Raw genomic sequence first — 22,355 nt, 5'->3', positions numbered from 1 at the left:
TGCTGCTGGTCTATTAATGCCAGCGGAGAAACCACCACTTGTGGCATTGGCCTAATGTTTTCAGGGCCATCAAGGGAATTATAGAGCCAACATGTTGACATTTTCAGGTCAGAACTCTGGACCCAAGTGCTGCAAGACAGGATTATACAGTGTTACCATATGGCAGTGTTACCATTTTCTGGAGCTCCAAGACAAATACACTTTCACCTCCACTCAGAAACCAGCTCTGCTCTGATAATATTTTTTTTTTTTTGCTTTATGCCTGAAAACTGCCGACTTTACATGTAAATAATGACATTCATTTCAATCATCATGTTCAATACAAATGAGTCAGTGCAAATACATTGTTCAATTGTATATATTAGGATGAAGGTTATTACTTTAAGAATGTGGTTGAGTTCTTGAGTAAAAATATTCACTTAGTCTGCCAAACCGGAACATGAATTATTCACATTCTTTTCAAAACTGTAGGAAAAGGACCCCTGTTCGCCACTCTTGGGTTTTTGTGTCTTTTTCTTTGAAGACTGGATTTTTAATTTGTCATGGGATGCCAGGAGGCCACCTAACAAACACCAACTGCCTGTTTAATGCTTGTCTCAAATAGTTAAAACAAGTTCCAGTTTGGTGGTATTTTAGTGAATATGCTCATCTTTATGAACAAGGATTAATCCAATCATGGCTTGAGCAGAACCTTCAATAGGATCCAACCACCTTCTTTATGAACAAATAGCTCATTGATTGTTTAAAGTTGTGAATAACATTTACCATTTTTAGGGTTGGTTAGATACATAGTGGAGTAATCCTAAGGGCTATGACACAGGGTTACTTACTACTTTTAGCTTGTAGCTACTCGTGGCTACAAAAAGCCAGAAAATACCCTGCCATATACAATATTGAATACTGAGAAATGTCTCTGCTAAAACACACTTAGAGACAATTATCAGTATTGTCTATTTTGTAGCCACAACACGCCGAATACAAGTATAGTAGCTCCATGTGTCATTGCCCTAAAGCATGTTATCTTTTGTGTACATGGTTATTAAAGGATTTGAAAATAATAGGCATACATAATAAAATGCATGATTACCTACTAACAGATCATTAAAATGACAGTATACCACCTTTTCCTACACTGATTTAAAGAATAGGGTTTGTGATTTTATTTATGAGATACATATGGATTTTGTTATTTTTTGCTCTAAATGGGGTAAAATTTGCAAATGAAACTAAAGCCACATTCTACTTACTAAACCCAAAGAGCAGAGTCAAACAAACCAGCAGCCAATAAGAAGCCTCTGTATAATGATCTGCTATTTATTGAAAGAGATAACGGGCTATAGCTGGGGGGGATTTACTGATACAGATTTGTGTCAAGGCCACAAAGGCCCAGGCCTAGGGCAGCATGAACTTAGGGGCAGCATGCCGTGCTTCAACTTTACTCACATATGGAGCACTGTTGTATAGGTGAGCTGGACATTTCTGCGAGTCCTGCCCCCAGTGCTCAGTGTGTAAGACAAATGGATGCAATTCTGTGCAATCCTGGGGAGGGTGGGAGCTTGTGAGAGGCGTGACTGACAGGGGGCAGCCTTTGGGCTCCCATTGGATAAATCTGGCACTGGTTTCTAAAAAGGGACAAATACCTGAAAACCTGCATACAATAACTTATATTTTTATTTTGCGTAATTTTAATTTTATTTGCCACTTTAAATTAGCAGTGCAACTTGATCACATTTATTTTTTCTCCAGTGCTAGAATATTTATGAAAAAATCTAAAATCAGAAGATATTTAATTACACATGGTTATATTAGAGGCTGTAATTAGCAGAAATATTGAAATTTTAAATCCCCTAGGAAAAATATGTGAAACATTTAGTACCCCCTCTTGTCACAACTGATCTGACAGTAGGGGACTGTAGTTGTGAAATCATAACCGCTTTTCATGATGAGGAAGCATTGCAGGTATGGAATGATAATTATAATTGTTCTCTGTCTGCTGATAAGGAGTAGTCAGAGCATTTGGCAGAGCAGCGAAGTGCATGCAGCTGGCGGTTACTCACGGTAATGTTAGGCAGAAGATATTTATGGATGCTCCCTGTCATCATTACATATGAAAGACTTGATTCAATTAGGTGTTTTACTTTTTTCCTGATGTTCATTGGGACATTGCAGTACTAAGGAGAATAAGCACATTGTGCTACTTTATTGTGCCACTTGAAAAAGGCGTTTTGAGCAAAATAAGAACAATAAGTACAGCACTGTGTACAAAATTAGTGCTATATAAATATACATATATGAGACACAGACCTCCAAATAAACTATTTAATAGTGATGAGCGAAAATTGCGAAATGGTGAAAAATCCCTAAAATGCGGCTACTATGCATTTTTTTGTGACACGTCCGTAACTTTTTTTCGCAGCAAGTTTTTGCAGCAGTTTCACAAAAAAGTTCTCCAATGGTGAATTGGGGAGTTTTACAGCAAATTCATGCCTGGTGAAAAAAATTGCTCATCACTAGTAGTTAAACATTTTTTATTAAACCTGGAAAAAGACAATTTGCCCAAGCATAAATTCTTATCAAAACTCTTTAATTCAAATTCTTAAACATGTTATATGTCAGCAAGCCAGAGCAGCATGTGTTTATTCCTTGCAATGTGAGTTTTTTGCTACCCAACAATAAAGATCACTAATTAGTAGTGATGAGCGAATCTGTCTGTTTCATTGAAAAATTTGCAGAACTAGCGAAGAATTTGCGCTGGTGTCACGCAACATTTTTTTTACTCATCCACGCCTATTTTGCTGCAACAGCACCCATTTTGCCATAACCCATGCCAGGACCATGACTTTATTTTGATGCGCGACAAATTTCTCTGTGGAGAAATACAGAAATTTGCTGCAAATCCATGCCTGCCAAAAAAATTCGCTCATCACTACTAATTATCAACTTGCAGATTTGTCATTCTGTCAGGGAAATTGAAATGACTCCATATTTGGACTCCATATTTGGTCATTGAGAGGTAGATTATTAAATTGCCAGTATACAAGACCCACCTTCTCCTTTTGTTTTGTTAGCAGACGTCCATTACTCAGGGGAATTCTCTGTGTACTGGGAATCTAAGGGACACATTTATCAAAGTACGTCAGGTCCGAAATACAAAAAATTCGTATTCGTACGTACTGTGCGTATTTTCTGCGATTTTTTCGTACATTTGCACGAGTTTTCTGTACTTTGCGACAAAATTTGTGCGACAAAATAGTATTGTCGCGCCAAGTACGAATAGTTTCAGAATTCATTCAAGCTTTGGTATCATGACAGGTTGGAGCTGCAGAGTGCCATTGATTCCTATGGGAGGCTTCCAAAATCATGCACAGAAGGATCAAAGTCAGAAAGGTTTTCCCGCTGTTTACAATCGTTTAGGTACGAAAATTTCGTAATTTTGCTGATCACCAATACAATATTATCGTGACTATTCTGATTTTTCTGTAAGGATTTTCGTGATATTTGCGATCATCAGAAACTATCGCATCTAATCCGAATCTTTCCCATTTTGGGATTCAAACTCGTACTTTGATAAATGTGCCCCTAAGTATCTACCTAACAAGGACCAAACATGGAGTGGGTTCCATTTCCCTTTTTGCTTTGTTTAGCTCAAGAAATATCAAAAAACATCAATTTTGTGAGATTAAAACAATACAAAAAAGTATGTTCAGCACAAGCTCTTTTAATTAAATCCATGTTGAAAAGGGGAATATACTGTCCTTTTAATATTCAGCCACCAAAATGAAAGAATACATTTACTAAGCCTTTAAGTTTGGGCATGAGATCTATTATCCAGAATGTTTGGGAGGCTTTGTGTATAAGGAGGGATCTTTCTGTAATTTGAATCACCATACATGTCAACTAAAATCATTTAAACATTAAATAAACCCAATAGGATTGTTTTGCCTCCAATATGGATCCATGCAGCTTAGTTACCATGAAGTACAATGCACTGTTTTATTATTACTAAGAAAAAGTTTTGAAAAAAACTTTTAAAAAAAAGAATAATTTACATAAAATATATTCAATGGTAAATGCCCTTCCCATAATTTGGAGCTGTCGGGATAATGAGTCTCCAGATAAGAGATGCCAAGCCGGTATGATAATTTAGATTTAAGCTATATTATTGATATCCCACTGTGCTCCCCAACCTGCTGGAACTCTCTACACTTACAATCTATACCAACACTAAAGAGGTAAGGAATACTGCTGTAAATCTTTGATACAAAGATGATTTGAGTTAAATTTAAGAGAATTTCTACATGTGTTGTTACCCAAAACAACAGCTTTATGGATTTCAATTAACCAGTTTTTCATTGCTGTAAACGTCTCAGAGACAGAAAGATGGATTTACATTGCCTTACATTGCGCTGCTTAATCCTGGCCATCGAGAAGTTGTGGGCGTCGTTCTATCTTCGGTTATTAAAAGCACAAGTTTTATTTGAGAAATGTGAGTTCTGGATTTTTTACACATGCTATGTTTTGTCTTATGGTATATGAAATATATGAACCAATGTTTTGCTTTTCATGGTAGTTTCCTTTGAAAAGCTCTAGGAGTGGAGAACCCATGCTTTTTATTAGCCTCCCCAAGCACCAAGCTTACCTTCCTCCCACAACTCTCAGGAAATAAACTCTTTCAATGTTGCAGAATTCCTGGTAATGAAATGAAAAATATTTCAAACGCACATGGCTTCACACTTCAGGGGATTAACACAGAAGCCAAACTGAAGCCACACATGTGAAGCTGAAAGCGGACTGGTCTATCCAAGAAATAAATAAATATATAATTAAGAGATTCAACAATTTACATTCAAACAACCAGTATTAAACCTAAACCATCCTAAACACCCTTTTTTAACATCCAAAAATGCTGGTGATCCTATATGTGCAAAGATATTATGCACCAACCTATCCAGGAGGAGGAGTTGACAGTTAAGTTATCAGCTTGATGTGGGATCTCATTCCTGGTTCGATACCCTGTGGCAACTCTTATTAACCCTGGAAAAGTCACTTACATGACTTAAGCAGTAACTCATAGCAACCAATAAGATGTTTAGTTTTAAACAGGTGACCAGTAAATGCTACCTGCTGATTGGCTGCCATGGGTTACTGCTATTGGGCAAATTTAGTGATTTTTATTACATAACCCCCTTAATCTTTTGTTGTCCTGGTGTACTTGCACCCATAATAGCTGCCTTGCTTTGTGTAAAGTCCCATGAGAGAAAAGTGCAAATAAATGACTCCCTTTATACAGTTACATTTACAGTTTACACTAGTAAATCATCACAAGGTATTGCCCAATGTTTAAGAAAAAGTTATCGCGAGACAAGTATTTACTTAGAGACATTGGGTTTTATGGGAAGAAAAAATGTTCCCATGGTCGATTGTCAGTAACAGCCAATCATTAATTTACTTTCATTATCCTAGTAACACTAGATCAGTGATCCAAAACAAGTGGCTCAGGGACGACATGTTGCTCCCCAACCCCTTGGATGTTGCTCCCAGTGACCTCAAAGCTGGTGCTTATTTTTGAATTCCTGGCTTGGTGGCAAGTTCTGGTTGCATAAAAACCAATTGTACTGCCAAACAGAGCCTATTTAGGCTTCCAGTCCACATAGAGACTACCAAACAGCCAGTCACAGCCCTTATTTTGCACCCTCATGAACATTTTTCATGCTTGTGTTGCTCCTCAACCCTTTTTACATTTGAGTGTGTCTCACTGGTAAAAAAAAGGTAGGGTATCCCTACACTAGATAATAATAAAGCAAATTTCAGACTGGTTGCTAGGACATACTGTGCTTAGGAAACATATGAAATTTGGATCATGTAACCTGGTACACATAACACCATGCCTCCTACATTTTATCTACTCCTCTATAGTGATGGGCGAAATGTTTCGCCAGGCATGGATTTGCGGCGAATTTCCGCATTTCGCCATTGGCAGATTGTTTTGCGAAACGCCGTGGGAAAATTCGCCGCATGTCCAATAATAGCCGCGCGACAAAAGAATAGCTGCGGGCGACAATTTTTTTTGCCGCACGACATTTTCGCCGTTTCACAAATTTTTCGTCGAAACGGAACAGATTCGCTCATCACTACTCCTCTATCTTCCCACCATTTTATCTTTTTTTCCTCTTATGTACTGTACCTCTATTGCCACACTCACATCTACCCTTCTGTTTTCCTCTCTCCTTTTCTCATCTTTTTGATTTTCTCCTCTCTGTGCTCTGCTTTCTCTTTTAGTTTTTTTTCTCTTCTCAATTTCTTTTCTTCTTCCTTCCAACTATTTTATTTTCATCAAATGGGAATATACAGTATATAGCAGTAAATATTGCCCTTTTAGTTCTTTTTCCTTAAGCCACCATTTTGTCATGGTCTGTGTCATCCCTCAGAGATCACCTGACAGGAAATAATGCAGCTCTTACTGTAACAGGAAGAAAGGTGGGGCAGAACTCTGCCCATTAATTGGCTGATGTGACCTAACATGTATGTGTGCCCTTGGTTTGTTTGTGTGCACTGTGAATCCTATGATCCCAAGGGTGGCCTTAGTATTTGCAATGGCAGTTTTTTATTTCAGATACCCAAATGGCACACATATGACTACAAAAAAGTTTTTGTCTGAAAATGGTTTATTTAGATGAAGCAGGGTTTTATATGGGCTGTTTATGCAGTTTATTTTTATAGAGACCTGCGTTGTTTGGGGGTATAATTTTGCTTTGAACATTAAGTAAACCCAATAGCATTGTTTTGCTTCCAGTAAGGGTTAATCATAACTTTGATAATATCAAGTTAAGTAAAGCTTTTGTTTTACTATTACATTATATATATTAACAGGGGAATTATTTTAAGCAAAGGTGAATTATTTGATTAAAATAGAGTCTATGGGAGCTGGTCTTCCATAATTTGAACCTTTCTAAATAACTGGTTCCCGGATAATGGATCCTATACCTATAATATTATTATTGTTGTTGTTAAAACAACAGTTTGGATTATAATGACCCTTTTAGTAGCTATACAGTGGTATCTTCACATCGGTTTGTTTGTTCTTTTAACCTGTTCCCCATATGTACCATACAATCATTGCATTACTCTGGCTTCTTTACAATTTGTCATCTTCCAGCCATAGCTTGAGTGCAATAGGTCACAGGGACAGGCCCTCTGGCTGTTATAGGGCTCCAGTTCCCACACACCTCTAACATCTAGCTGGGGGATGGGTGCCAAAGTTGTGCAACAGCTACAGTTTCAACGAGTGCCTGTTCCTACTCCATGGGGAAGATTTATAAAAATTCCCATTTGAACCACAAATTGCAAATTTGAGTTTCTAAAACTTAAATTTTCGAGATTTACTGAGTGCAGAAAACTGGAATGGAAAAATTTGCATCCAAAACATTGTGAGTTCAGGTAGAAATGAATAGAAACTGTATTCTCAAAAAGTAATTTTTCAATTTCAGTTTTCTAGACTAATTTGAGTTATTAAAAATAAAGGATAGAATGTGATTTCACTGCATATGAGTAGTTTTTTCCACATTTTTAACCAAGTTTTTTACTAAATGACATTTTGAAAAAAAAAAACTTGTGAGAAATTTGTCCCTGTAATAGTACAGGTATCAGACCCCTTATCCGGAAACCCATTATCCAGAAAGTTCCAAATTACGGAAAGACCATCTCCCATAAACTCCATTTTAATCGAATAATTCACATTTTTAAAAATTATTCCCTTTTTCTCTGTAATAATAAAACAGTGCCTGTACTTGATCCCAACTAAGATATAATTAATCCTTACTGGAGGCAAAACAATTCTATTGAGTTTAATTACTGTTTAAATAATGTTTTTAACAGACTTTAGGTAGGAGATCCAAATTACAGAAAGACCTCTTATCCTGAAAACCACAGGTCCCGAGCATTCTGGATAATGGGTCCCATACCTGTATTACATTACTTGAGTTGCCCACCCTGAAATTATTAAACTATTACAGGCTCACACAATTTTACTGGTTAAGGAACAAATATTTTCTTTTGAACCCCTACATTTTATTTGTGGGAAAATTGGGAAAAATGTGGGGTTTTGCTGAATGAGTCTTACAAAGATTTATTTTGCTTAAAGGAGAAGGAAAGGCTAAGTCACTTGGGGGTGCCAAAATGTTAGGCACCCCCAAGTGACTTAAATCGCTTACCTTGTACCCTGGGCTGGTGCCCCTGTTAGGAGAAAACAGCACCAGCCCAGGGTACCTGTAGGAAGCGCTTCCTCCTTCCTTTTTCTTCTGCCGGCGAAATCCGTGGGCCGGCGCATACGCAGTAGAGTGAAAAGCCGACTTTCTTGTTTAAGTTCGGCTTTTCACTCTACTGCGTATGCGCATGCAAGCGAATAGGAAGTAGGAAGCGCTCACTGCTACCCCGGGTTGGGGCTGTTCTCTCCGTACAGGGGCACCAGCCCGGGGTAAAAGGTAAGCGATCTAAGTCACTTGGGGGTGCCTAACATTTTGGCACCCCCAAGTGACTTAGCCTTTCCTTCTCCTTTATTGTTATGGTAACCCACAGGACGTTTGTCGAGAGTATAAATAAATATATATATACAGATATGAGTTATCCCGAATGTTTGGGACCTGGGTTTTCCAGATCAGGGCGCCTCTCTTATTTGGCACCTCCATGAACTTTTATGATGCTTGTGTTGCTCTCCAAGTCTTTACATTTGACTGTGGCTCACGAGTAAGAAAGGCTGGGGATCCCTGCTTTAGACAGTGGTCCAATATTGCTGCATCCAGGGATAGTTAAGGAATACAGAATGTGCCTGTAAATGATGTTGCAAAGACCGTGCTGTATTGTTCATTGCTGGTCTCCCTGTGCATATTCATGCTTCCCTGGAAACCCTTGCAACATGCTGTCTCCCTTATATCATAACACCATCTGCCAAACCTGTGTTTTTCTGACACTGCCCAGACTGCTCACGACACAGTGCTACCATTGCAGCAGTGAATCCCTTTTTATTGTAACCTGCCCAATGTACAAAACTCTTTCTACTGATACCTTAGTAAATACCCCTAGGGTTTGCAATAGTCCCTTTGCTAAATCTGCATGCACAATCCAGAAGAGGCTAATGACTTCCTCAGGATTACTTGATCAGATGAAGGGCATAGTAGCCACGGTACTTGATCACTGAAAGAAGGAAATACCATGACATGGTGAGAAGTTGGCTATAAAGTAATCACGACATGAAAGATAACAGGGTATTGCAAGATTTTAGATCAGTGGGTGTGGGATGATGTCTCTTGTTCCTTCAATCACCAATAATTTCACTTTTTTACTGTTTTTTTCTGGATCTCTTTTTTTTCAACCCTCACATCCCTTTTTCTTCTTCATTTATAAAACACTCCTTTCTTCTTTGCTATTTCCACACTCTACGTCCACCCATTTGTTCTTATTTGCAGTTTTCCAGATCGCTAATCTGATTTTTTTCCCACACCCAAGAGCTCATTGAAATTGGAATGATCCTAGGCCTACTAAATTCCTGCCCCACTGGCTGGGGATGTTTCCTGAGCTGTGACACTTGATCGCAGCCATTGGCCTAGACATCTGTGCTGTTTTCCCTTTGATCAGTTGGAGCAGGCAAGCAGAGCCTGTTGATCACAGGAACAACACTTACTGGTTACTTAGATTTTATTTGATTTCCTTTCTCAGGCTCAGCCACAACAAGCAGTGCTTTTTACCTTATTCTGTGTTTTCCATCCGTGCCAAATACACATGCATATGTCACAACTCCGTACAGCCATCATCATGCTTGCACCTTACAGTAATATCTTTATAGCAAAATGACAAACAGTAGGAAAAAGAGAATGTGTGATCCCTGTTTCAATCATTCATTCAGTCTCCCCAGCCAACATGAAAAGCTGGGCCAGAGTTGGGCAACAGGTGGCCCAAGGCAATGCATATCAGATATAAAACCCCCACCAGTTCCTTAAAGCCTTTATTTACAACACAATGTCATTTTTTTTTCTGACCAAGGGTCAACTATCAGCTTGGGCTTTACACCTGAAAATCTGCTCTTTTGGTGACCTTGTCAATTTTCGCCCATTTATCTGATTTAACTAAAGGGGCTGAATCATCAGCTGTGCTCATGTGACCTGGTGGGGGGGTGTTTGCTATAATGTATTTATGTATGTATATCTTTATTTATAAAGTACTACTTATGTATGCAGTGCTGTACAGTAGAACAATAAATTAATACAACAAACAGGGGGTTATTACAATAATAGATAAATACGTAGTATGATAACAAATACAAATAAATACAAGGTACAGTTGCAATAAGTTAAGAATCAAAGAGACAAGAGGATAGAGTTCCTTGCCCCGTAGAGCTTACAATCTACAGTATTTAGGAGGGTAACTTACAGACACAAATAGGCAAATATAAGTGCTGCAGGTTACAATGGGTGACTCTACAATATAAGTGCTAGTTCCTCAGGTGCTGTGTGAGTGCTCCAATAGGCAGTCTAATAAATATATTGTCCTGGGGATAGGGGTTGGCAGAAATGGAAAGTTACCTGGGTAGTGATGAGGAAAAATGCCCCTTTTCACATTGCAAAAGAATTTACAAAATAGCAAAATTCTGCTAAACAACATGACAAGGGGACTCCTCAATTGCCCTTCGCCTTCAGCCATTCCTCTGAACCCCATTGTTACATACATTAATAAAACACCAGGAGCCGGAAATGGGTTAAAAAGAGGCCACAGCATTTATTCACATTTTATCAAATAAATAGGACCTTGCCAGCCTCACCCCAAGGCAATATTCAAAGCCAGAATTCCATAAGAGATCGCTACTATGATCTGCTGTTCCTTACTGAAGACTTGAGATCAGCACTATGTCATTATATCCACCACTGAGTATTAGGCTGCCTCTACCTACAGAGAGGATGGCCCCAAACTCTGCTACCAGCAGGAGCTGCATCTCCCACCATGAGAGAAGTTCAGCAGCCCTGCTGCCGGTCCTGAATCTGCAGTGCCTCGATGATAGGAAATCCAAGCAAGCTGTCACCTAGCACAAGCAGTAGTAGCGTCTGTATAATCAACCCACCGTGCAGTCAAAGGAGAGAAGCTCCTTTCTCCCTCTTCTAAAATTTCCTGTGCAGTACTCTGGCAAGGTCCTACCGCTGCTGTGACAGATACAACTTAAAATACATTAACATATATCAACTGTTTTGATCCAGAGGAAGGCAAAAAACCCCAGCCTGAAGCCTGTGCCAATTATGCCTCAAGAGGGAAAAAATTCCTTCCTGACCCCACCTGGCGATCGGAAAATTCCCTGGATCAAGGATTTGACTTTCATTTAACATAAATAATACCATGCAGACTCTCACATTCATACTGTATAGTGTTACCGAAACCACAATATAACAGTGCATATAGGAAAACTTTCACATTCTGTTATTAACAGATAATATGAGAGCATAAAGAAGGAAATATCCTGGCATTTTACAAAATATGCAAAAATAAGGGGAGGGTGGGTGGGATGTTTCTACCTGTTCAGAAGATAGGAAGTAAACTCCTTCTCTTGTGACATCACATCCCTATCCTTCTCCACCCCTAGCCCAGCTTTACCCCCTCCTTAACTTATTGCTTCTCGCCCAATCACAGCTGCATCTGATTTTTCCAATCTTTAAACATAAACCAGTGTAATCTGGCTGCTGGTCATTCGGATCCCTTGTCATGCAGCCCCTGCGTTTATAGCTTCAGGGCTTCCTTGACAAGGGGACTCCTCAATTGCCCTTCGCCTTCAGCCATTCCTCTGAACCCCATTGTTACATACATTAATAAAACACCAGGAGCCGGAAATGGGTTAAAAAGAGGCCACAGCATTTATTCACATTTTATCAAATAAATAGGACCTTGCCAGCCTCACCCCAAGGCAATATTCAAAGCCAGAATTCCATAAGAGATCGCTACTATGATCTGCTGTTCCTTACTGAAGACTTGAGATCAGCACTATGTCATTATATCCACCACTGAGTATTAGGCTGCCTCTACCTACAGAGAGGATGGCCCCAAACTCTGCTACCAGCAGGAGCTGCATCTCCCACCATGAGAGAAGTTCAGCAGCCCTGCTGCCGGTCCTGAATCTGCAGTGCCTCGATGATAGGAAATCCAAGCAAGCTGTCACCTAGCACAAGCAGTAGTAGCGTCTGTATAATCAACCCACCGTGCAGTCAAAGGAGAGAAGCTCCTTTCTCCCTCTTCTAAAATTTCCTGTGCAGTACTCTGGCAAGGTCCTACCGCCACAACGAGCCCAACTGAAAACCTTCAGTTGGGTTCGTCCCCACCATAAATTTATAACTATGTTATAAAACATTTCTTTTTGTATCACACATACTGTACCACAGGATAGAATAAAATTGACCATTAGCTCTATGGTATAAATATATATGACCATGTGCAATTACCAACATGGCCAGCTATGGATGTATATTTTTTGGACACGTTACAGCAAGGCAAAACTTCCCATTAGGATGCCTGGCATATCAGCCCAAATAGTTCTCAGCTAGAAGACTTGATGAGCACAAAAAACAAAACCACTGGAGCATTCTATTGGCCAAGAGACTAAAAATTTGTAGCATTATTTTGCTGCAAATTACAATGTATTCTGCCCATGTGGTAGACTAGGATGCAAACACGGCTTTTTAAAGGTAATCTGATTCCATCCTGGATACCAAACTTTCACTTCTATTAGTAACAATGGAGCACAAGTCAACCAACCACTTACCATGCCCTCCAGCTGTACACGCCTAGCTCAGAGGGTAAGATCAACCAACCACTTACCCAGCTGCTCTCATAGCTGCCTGTCCTCTCTGTGGAGACCTCCCTCCGGCTGTACTTGCCTCGCTCAGAGGGTAAGGTCATCCAACCACTTTGCCATACTGGTCCAGTAGCTGCCCATCCATACTGTGAAGACCCAGCTCAGAGACCCCAGCTCTGAGGGTAAGGCCAACCACCACTCCACAATGCTGCTTCCATAGCAGCCCTTCCACACCTGTGGAGACCCAGCTCAGAGACCCCAGCTCTGAGGATAAGGTCAACCACCACTCCACCATGCTGCTTCCATAGCAGCCCTTCCACACCTGTGGAGACCCAGCTCAGAGACCCCAGCTCTGAGGATAAGGTCAACCACCACTCCACCATGCTGCTTCCATAGCAGCCCTTCCACACATGTGGAGACCCAGCTCAGAGACCCCAGCTCTGAGGGTAAGGCCAACCAACCACTCCACCATGCTGCTTCCGTAGCAGCCCTTCCACACATATGGAGACCCAGCTCAGAGACCCCAGCTCCGAGGGTAAGGCCAAACTGCTCCTGTCACTGCTCCTGTCGCTGCTCCCATACACTCGCTGCTCCTGTACACACTACCGCAGCTCTGAGGGTAAGGCCAACCAACCACTCCACCATGCTGCTTCCGTAGCAGCCCTTCCACACATATGGAGACCCAGCTCAGAGACCCCAGCTCCGAGGGTAAGGCCAAACTGCTCCTGTCACTGCTCCTGTCGCTGCTCCCATACACTCGCTGCTCCTGTACACACTACCACAGCTCTGAGGGTAAGGCCAACCAACCACTCCACCATGCTGCTTCCGTAGCAGCCCTTCCACGTTGTGGATGCCCAGCTTTGAGGGTAAGGCCAAACTGCTCCGGTCGCTGCTCCCGTACACACTACTGTGCTTTTTGAAACAGCCCATCCCTTTGTGTAGAGACTTCCATCCAGCGTTGCAAGCCTAGCTCATAAGGGCCCAGCTTAGGGAAAAGGCCAACCAACCACTTTTTCTTAGGCTTTGATATTAAAGTCACTGTAGTGACAACTAGCCACAAAATAAATAAATAATAACCACGTCGAGCATGGGGGCTATTAGTTTCTTGCCTGCTTGTATGCTTACTCCTTGATCGCCCACCCCCCAAGTGATCAAATCATATACTGACAATGGGGAACTGCTTTCTGCCCAGAAAATTTAAAATTAAGTTCTATGAATTAAAGGCTAGCATTGTGCCAGGGAGCTAAGTGATCCGCTTAAATATATATATATATATATAAATATACATATACACACAATAAACCTATGTCTATCCCCCTGCGCAAATGGAAGCTACAGTAAGCAGGCCTCTATGATATAACTTTGGGGTTGCTAATTCTATATAATTGCACAGATATGGTGAAATTGTATCTACCCCTCAATTGCAAGCTGAGTGCCCTGAAACTGCAAGCGACATTGTGCTAAGCGTATGGTATTTTCACAGGCGCTGTGGCTTTCTTATACAAACCTTTTTTCAGAGGGAATGCTTGCCAGTAATCAACCACCATCCGCCTTCATGGACTACCTGGCATGCCAGCCACCCAACCGCTAGGGACTGGGTGGGCAAGTGTAACCAGGCAGCCAATTGTCATAACTCCTGCTGGACCCATGCCCATCAAGCACCTGCCTCGCTAACAGTCGGCTGCATCCCAGCTAAGCTACAATAGGCAGGCTCTGTTTTTTATACTTACCCATCGGTATCTGGACTCCTACTAGACTTACTAATAGAGGATTATACTATATGTAGGTTCTGTCTGCAGTAGCAGCAGATTGTCCTCTGAGCATTACCTGAAATCTGTGACTCAATAAATTAGAGGTAAGGATCCTACTAAAGGCTGCTAAATCGAGAACTATATCTATAGAAATACCATGCAATGTACAGACTTATTAAACCAAAGCCTGGGAAAGTTACTGTATTCAGGCTTTGCCCTATTCCTGACTAAGCTCCTCTCTGTAAACACAAACTAAACTACTGCTCTCTGTGTACTTTGATGAGTTGCAGTAGCAGCAGCTCAGTGTCACAGCCTGGATTTCTATATTTAATAGAGAGGATGCCTTTTTGGACCCAGGCTGACTCCCCTGCTGCCCAAGTGACTACAGTGCAATTAACTGCTGTAACAAACACAAGGAAACGACTATTGAGCAGCCTGCCCAAATAGTTCTACCCCCCATGCTAGCAGTATAATGAAGAGTAAATTTGTATATAGTGCAACTAATAACATTATGTAAAAAGAGAGAGGTCTGTACATGGTCCATGATACACTCACAGGGGCAATTGTACTGTAATCTCTCTCTCTCTCTCTCTATATATATATATATATATATATATATATATGTGTGTGTCGAAACACAGTAGAATTACTTCTGCCCTAGGTACACAGCCTGAGTGACAAAGTGTAGCCTCTACAGGAATGGCTGTGCAAGATGGCTATCTGGCACATTCTGTATGGGTTAATAATATATAGATAGATGACATCCGCAACTGGATAAGGCCCAGTAAAATTAGAGGTCAAACTCTGACAGCAGGCTGCTGAATCAGATGATGATATCTATAGCACTACTGTATAATACGTAGTGTTATTAAAGCAAAGCCCAGGAAAGTTACTGAATTCGGGCTTTGCCTTATTACCAACTGAGCCCCACCTCCAGCTACAGCTCTCTGTATACTCCAACTATAGCTCTCTGTATACTCCAACTATAGCTCTCTGAATATTCCAACTATAGTTCTCTGTATACTCCAACTACAGCTCTTTGTATACTCCAACTATAGCTCTCTGTATATTCCAACTACAGCTCTCCATATACTCCAACTATAGCTCTCCATATACTCCAACTACAGCTCTCTGTATACTCCAACTATAGCGCTCTGTATACTCCAACTATAGCTCTCTCTGTATACTTCAACTACAGCTCTCTTTATACTCCAACTATAGCTCTCTCTGTATACTCCCACTACAGCTCTCTGTATACTCCCACTACAGCTCTCTGTATACTCCAACTACAGCTCTCTGTATACTCCCACTACAGCTCTCTGTATACTCCAACTACAGCTCTCTCTGTATACTTCAACTACAGCTCTCTGTATACTCCAACTATAGCTCTCGGTATATACTGTAATGAGTTGCAGTAGCTGCAGCTCAATGTCACAGCCTGGATTCCTATATAATAGAGAGGGTACATTTTTGGGCCCAGGCTGACTTCCATGCTGCCTGAGTGGCTACAGTGAGATTAACTGCTGTAAAGCTGCAAACAAACAGCAAGAGCCTAACAAACAGCTGCCCAAATAGTTCTACCCCCAAAGCCAGCAGTATAGTGAGGAGTTAGTGTGTATATACTGCAGCTAATAACATTATATTACAGAGAGAGCTCTGCCTCATGTTTCTACCTGTTCAGAAGATAGGAAGTAAACTCCTTCTCTTGTGACATCACATCCCTATCCTTCTCCACCCCTAGCCCAGCTTTACCCCCTCCTTAACTTATTGCTTCTCGCCCAATCACAGCTGCATCTGATTTTTCCAATCTTTAAACATAAACCAGTGTAATCTGGCTGCTGGTCATTCGGATCCCTTGTCATGCAGCCCCTGCGTTTATAGCTTCAGGGCTTCCTTTAGAGTCAAAAGGTTTTTGTTTTCCTGTGTTATTTGTAGTGTCAGTGCATTTTAATCAATGGCTGTTTTTGTCATGCCAAAAGCATTTAAGTGAATGGGGGGATATTTTTGAACAAAATTCATTGGAGAAAATGGGTGTTTTTTTTCTCATGGTTATTCTCATGCTGAATTCAATGGGCTTTTTTTCTCATACCTAATGGGCCATTTTTCATAAGGTTTTTCTCATGGGAAATGCACTTTATGCAATGGCCATTTTATCTCATAACAAATGCATTGGAGTCAATGGGTGTTTTTGCTAAAGTTTTTTCTCACATCAAGTGCATTGGAGTCTACGGGTGCTTTTTCTGCACGATTTTCACTGCAAATCAGTACCAGGCAAAAAAACCCCACTCATCCCTATAACTGGGTGTTATAGATTAGTAGTTACTAGTGGTGTCATGTTATTGTAAGAATGTTTTACCACCCAGAGCTGACTCGCTAATGGCTCCTATCCCTGAGCTGCAGTTGCATTGAATGGATAAATATTCCTTAATAAAACCCTCTGGCCTGGTAATTGCTGAAGTCTTGCAGTGAATTCTGGTAGTTGCAGTTAAATGACTGAAGGTGGGACAGCCATAATAATAAGCGTTACTGACACCCTCTTGCCTTACTACAGCATAAGCTAAAGTTGCTGTCCTGTCCCAGAAAAGAGATAAATCTTTGAGTTACACTGGAATGTCTTTAGTTTCCCCTCTGCACAAAACTACTGCCTTGTGGGGTCACTCCCATTGAAGAAGGATGTGCCCCCCTTGTTTCAAGTTACTGCATTAAAAAGCATTCTATGCTCCAGTTTGCCATAAAATCCTTTATTTTGTTAGTAATCACAAGGCCTAATAGAAGCATTTTGACAGAACACCTAACGAGGAAGATTAATGCACGGCCGGCTTAAACATAACACTGCCATAGCCACAGGCTTTCTGGTGCCAGGACACTATGCCGAAAGGGGTCTGACATACGTGCAAGTTCCCCAAATGGTTGTTTTGGATCCCTGCCATTGTACGGAACACAATGTAAGCATACACTTGTAAACACATTCATGATCCTGCCAGTTATGTTTCTATGCATTTCTACCTCTGTTCCAAATAAATATTGTGTTTCTCAGATACATTTGCATTGAAACCTGACATGTGTGCTGCTCGCCACTATTCTGCACAGAAACTTCATTCACATTTTGCAGTGGTACAAGATAAACATATCATTCTAACTCAACAACAACAACAACAATACCCAGATAGTCAATATTCGCAAAGTTCTCTGAGGCAGTGACCTGAGCTGCACCCCCAAATATTTCCACACTGGCAGAATGCTTAGAAATGTAACCAGCTTATAATGTGGCATTTGTTGGTGCACACATGTTAATAATGGCCATAAGCAGGAGGCTGTGAAAGTGATAAATATCTCAATACTGATTCACGTTCCAACAGTACTGGGCTCATTTACCAACACCGGGAAAATTTGCCCATGGGCAGTTATTCAGAACAATGAATGTAATTTGATTGGTTACCATGGACTCCTTGTAGATTGTAAGTTCTTTTGGGCAGGACACTCTTCACCTCTTGTATCGGTTATTGATGACTTTATATGTTACTCTGTATGTCCAATGTATGAAACCCACTTATTGTACAGCGCTGCGGGATATGTTGGCGTTTTATAAATAAATGTTAATAATAATAATGGGTTACTGCCCACAGGCAGTTCATCAGTTCACAAGGGCACACAGATATCCAGAGGCATAACTTAGTCGTGCCAGGCCCTGGTGCAGAAAAATCTTTTGAGAGGGCCCAGCACGACCAGTCTCTTCAGGCCACAACTGCGCCTGTGCAGCTATATTTAAGGTAGGAGAGGGGCTGGGGATGGGGGACTAAGGTACAGCAGACCCCGTGGTTCAGGCCCCCTGTTGCCTAGGCCCCCCATGGCCACTGTATATGTAGTTACGCCACTGCAAATATACCATCTGCTGACACAGACTATCACACCAATGTTCATTATGGTCACTGAGTTTTTTCATCTTATTCACTGAGTACTCTCTTTTAAATATTGGAGAAGTCCCACCATAAAGAGTTTTATTTGTGGCCCTGTTTGACTGGACCTATCCCAATGGCTTAGATGTAAGTTATGCTTCCAGCCCCGATTTTGCCAAGATAAAATACCCCCCCCCCATATGTAATAAAAGGTAATAAGTTTGCCCAGTTTGCTTTTAAAAAGGTGATCCATATATTATACCTGCTGATTGGTTGCTATGGGTTGCAGCTTCTGGGCAGACATATTGCCTTTTATTACATAAAATAAATGATCCTACATCAGCTTTTCTATGCAAAATAGTCATTTACAACGCAAAACCATTCAGTGTGTACTGTACTAGCAGGCAGAGTATGGCACACACAGGCAGCATAGGGCAGGCAGAGTATGGCACACACAGGCAGCATAGGGCAGGGAGAGTATGGCACACACAGGCAGCATAGGGCAGGCAGAGTATGGCACACACAGGCAGCATAGGGCAGGGAGAGTATGGCACACACAGGCAGCATAGGGCAGGCAGAGTATGGAACACACAGGGAGGGTAGGGCAGGCAGAGTATGGCACTCAGACTGGGTAGAGCAGGGCAGACAGATTAGGGAAGGAGACAGGGAAGACTCACCCATATAGCATCTAGCACAGAGTAACATCTACATATAAATATGTAGATATTACTGTAAAAAAATTATATCCTGGGCTCCTAAAACAAATAGATGATACCCAAGAACAATGGGCCCCAAAACAGCTGCACCAACTATTATTATAGCCCTACTGTGTTTTCATTGCACAGACAAAAGGACAAGGATCTTATAATAGAATATATATCTGGTAACAATGTAAAGCCTCAGGAAGTTAGGGGTCTCATGACTCATATTTTCATAAATATTCCTGTTTTGTACATTATTAAACTTAAGAATTAAATTAGCCTTGGCCAGTTGTGTTATTAAGTCTTAAGTAGGGTGAAAAGACAATAATACATTCTAGGTATCCAGTTTCTAGCATATAAAGCATGTGTTGAGAAGCATCGCAATATAACAGCAGTCTTTTTAGCAGTAAAAAATAAACTGGCTCTAAAGTTTATTTCTTTATAGGCCATTGTTCCGCTTGAGGTACCATACTTGTTAGCTTTGGCTCATGCCTGATCTTCTTTATGGCTAAGCTGTTCATTGTCTCATCTGCAACTGCATTAAAAGACTGAATCTTTGTTTGTCCTTCTTAGGGGTTTACTCAGTGCAACTGGGGAAATGATGGACAAACTCAGTATATAAATGTTTGTGAAGATTCTCATACATACAGGTCATGGTATATCTGTAGTAATCGACTCAACTGGACTTGCTGTGTTTTTCTTGAAGACGTTTCACCGGTCATCCAACTGGCTTTCTTAATTCAGATGACGTAACTAGTGTGCGCCAACTGCTGAACCCTCCCTCTGTGGACCATGGAGTCTGCTTCTTCTATAGCTTCCACTATAATTACACCACTGTTTCTATTTAGATTCTAGAATGCCTCCATGGATTGGTGATGTTGCTGGAATGAATGGGTAGTGAGAAATGACATATTCTGCTTTGCTCTACCGATAGCTGACTAAGTCAAAGTAGCCTTTACATTTCCCATGTCCCAAGCTGACACCCATTATGGGTACTGACTCCATGCACAAAGGATCTGTCAGTGACCTGACCACTTTCATGTTCTGCAGGACTGTGGGAATAAAAGCTATGATGTTATACAACTTCCAGTCCATTATAGGCTTATATGTAAGGGAAATTCCAGGTACAAGGCACAATATCTAAGTAATGAGGGTTTTACCATAAACATGATAATGGGACAGTTATTCTTATTTTTCAATTTACAAAATGAACATGAACTTTAAGGAGGTGTAGTGCTGTTAAAAATAGTACAATTCATACCAAAAGACTGAGAAATATGGTGATGTCATCTATTACATTAAAGCTATCTTTGTTGTGTAGAATTTGCTGTTGACACACAGCTTGCAGCTACATAGGCTAATTTGTCCCAATTATAGAATGGGAGAAATGATCATGGCTTAACTCCAGCTCATGTTCCTCTATGTTCTCAGTCACACACAGCATTGCCTGAACTTCACATCCAGCATCACTGTCAACATTTCAGTTGCACAGCTCTTTACATTAATATTAAAAAACAGGGACCTTACAGTAATTTAACTAAAAAGAGTTTCATAATCAGAATGTAATCAAAGGGCCATATAAAATCTAAGGGGGTTACATTTTTAGGGATGAACACATTTTTTAGCCGTTTTTTTCTTTTTTTTAAAAAAACTTTTTGTATATTGATTGTTTTGTAACAGTTTTAAATTCTTAAAAACAATGAAAAAGGAAAAATGAAATAAAGAAAGTAAAGTTGTAATCACATATTAAAGAGGAAGGGGAGAGGGTAGGATGGGAAGGAGGGGAGGGGGCTCTCGCCTGATTTTTGCATTGTTTGTAAGATTTTTTATTTCCAGGTCTATCTGATATTGGGTATAAATGTCTTTTGATTTGATTGTGGGGTGGGTTGTTGCCTGAGTGTGTTGGTTTTTAGTCCATAAAGTCCATGGGGACCGAATCTTCTCATATTTTTCCAATTTGGGATGTATCAGTGCTGGCAGTTTTTCCATCGCAGATATCCACCAGATTTTGGGTATAAGCTCCAGAACTTGAGGCCCGTTTTCCATTTTTTTGCTATTCCGCATCTGGTTGCTAGCCTAATTTGAGTACATAGTTTAAACTCTGTTTTGGTTAGAAATTCTGACTTACAGAATAGTAGTGCAAGCCAGGGATCTGGCCGAACCTTCTTTTGTAGTAATTGGCTCAAGAGTCTAAAATGTCCTTCCAAAGTCCAGATATTACGGGGCATGTCCACCATGTATGTAGCTCATCGCTTTCTTCCCAACAATCTCTATAGGATGTGATGTCAGTTTAACTTCAGTGGTGTTAGGTACCAGTCATATAATACCTTATAGGCGTTTTCCTTGATGTTATCCAAAATTGTTTGCCTTTGGTCAGTGTCCAAGACAGTATGTGCCTTTGTTCCCAGCATTCCATGTATTTTGTTTTTTCTGGTCATTTATGGGTATTCAATTTACTATAGAGCCTTGTTGTTTGTTGTATGGGTGGTGGCATAAATGTTCAATTGGATGAAGCATTTTATTTGTAGGTATCAGAAGTATTCTCTGCAAAGGATTTCTTTTTTTTTTGCCATAGGTCATCCCATGTTAAGACTCTGCCTAGAGGGGTCAGACTGCTAATATCAGTAAAATTGTTTTATGTCCACCACTGAAATGCAAAAAGGTCCATACCAGAGGGGAAAATCAGGGTTGTTTACAATTAGAACAAGGGGGGAGGGATGTGAGCTGATCCAAGTCTAATGTTTTACCATGAATTTATCCCAGAGTCTGATTGTGTGTCTTAATATTGGATTTGTTTGTATGACTTTTGGTCTGGATGTTTATTTTGTCCATAGTAGAGTCCTTGGGGACTCTGGGGTTAGTAGTTATGTTTCTAGTGCGACCCATCTGAAAGGTGAGGGTGCACAATGACATTTAGCCATCTGAGATAGTTGGGCTGCTTTCCAGTAGTTGAGTAAATAAGGGAAATTCAAACCTCCTTGTATCACAAATCTCATGATAACTTGTTTATTCACTCTGTGGAGCTTGTTATCTCAGAAAAATGTGAACATCTCATTTTGTAATTTCTTTATATCTTGACATTGGAATGGGGAGCATACAAAATAAATATAAGATTTTAGGCTAACATCATTTTCAGAGTGTGGAGTCTTCCTAACTATGACATGGGTTTTTCCCAAAGACTGTA

Source organism: Xenopus tropicalis, chromosome 6 (assembly GCF_000004195.4).
Source record: "Xenopus tropicalis strain Nigerian chromosome 6, UCB_Xtro_10.0, whole genome shotgun sequence".
NCBI classification, from domain to species: Eukaryota; Metazoa; Chordata; class Amphibia; order Anura; family Pipidae; genus Xenopus; species Xenopus tropicalis.
This window is presented reverse-complemented; position numbering follows the sequence as displayed.